We start from the raw sequence: 1,072 nt of genomic DNA, 5'->3' as shown, positions 1-1,072 counted from the left end.
TGTGTTTGTGCAGTTACTTGAAAAGTCAGATTTGATACACAGTGTAGTACCTGCTAATAGCATACATATTATCACAGTCTACTCACATTCAATTACTTAAGAAACAGAAGCTTTATACATTTAGTTTTGAAAAATTATCTTGATAAGAAGCTGCTTGTCTTTATGACATTTACTCAGGAGGATAGTTTTCAATTACTACAAAAGACTGGCATTTTAAAAAGTTCTTTTTGTTTGATCATATTCTCTGCTTCAACAACTGAGTAATAGGTCAGTCTAAAACAAGTGAAAATGGCATTGATAAAAAAATAGGTTCCAATGATTAAAAAAACCTGGATGTAAAATATGACTGATATAAATTCCTATATCGGGTGAACAAACATAATAGGAATCAAATTTGGCATTTTAAGGTTCTTATTTTATGCTTCAATCATATGCAACCTCTTACCTGTAAAGATTCAGTCATTAGACTAATAGAAATATTTTAATTATACATAAGCTTGAAGTCTTCATACAATATTAAAGTTACATAATGGTCAGTATGGATTATATCTAAATTTAACTACTAATTAACCAATTGTGAGAAATTTCAGACAATTCCTTTATATATAGATTGCAACAATCCAATGTAAGAGCAGGTTTGTAATGGTGGCTTAGAATTAAATTTGGCATGCTTTATTCAAATAAATAAGGTTGCGGGGAGTCAAGCTTAGGTTACCCAACAACCCTAAAAGTTTTCAGATAATATATCACAGATCAGAAGAAGTCTGCTAACACATTTTAAGACAAACGTATTTTATATAAAGTGCTTTTATTAAAAAAGAAAAGAAAGAACTAAGTAAAACATATTTTATGCAGAATGTTTTTATTAAACAAAGGAAAAAGAACTAAGTAAAGCATGTTTTATATAAACTGTTTATTAAAAAAAGAAAAGAAAAAAAGAACTAAGTAAAACATATTTTTATATAGTGGTTCATTTAAAAAAAGAAAAGGAAAAAGAATTAAATAAAACATTTTATATAAGGTGTTTTTATTAAAAAAGAAAAACAAAAAAACTAAGTAAGACATATTTTAT

The sequence above is a fragment of the Pseudonaja textilis genome, chromosome 13, assembly GCF_049901715.1.
Source record: "Pseudonaja textilis isolate UNSWEBS1 chromosome 13, rPseTex1.2, whole genome shotgun sequence".
NCBI lineage: Eukaryota > Metazoa > Chordata > Lepidosauria > Squamata > Elapidae > Pseudonaja > Pseudonaja textilis.
The sequence above is the reverse complement of the archived record's forward strand: the minus strand, read 5'-3'. Positions refer to the sequence as shown.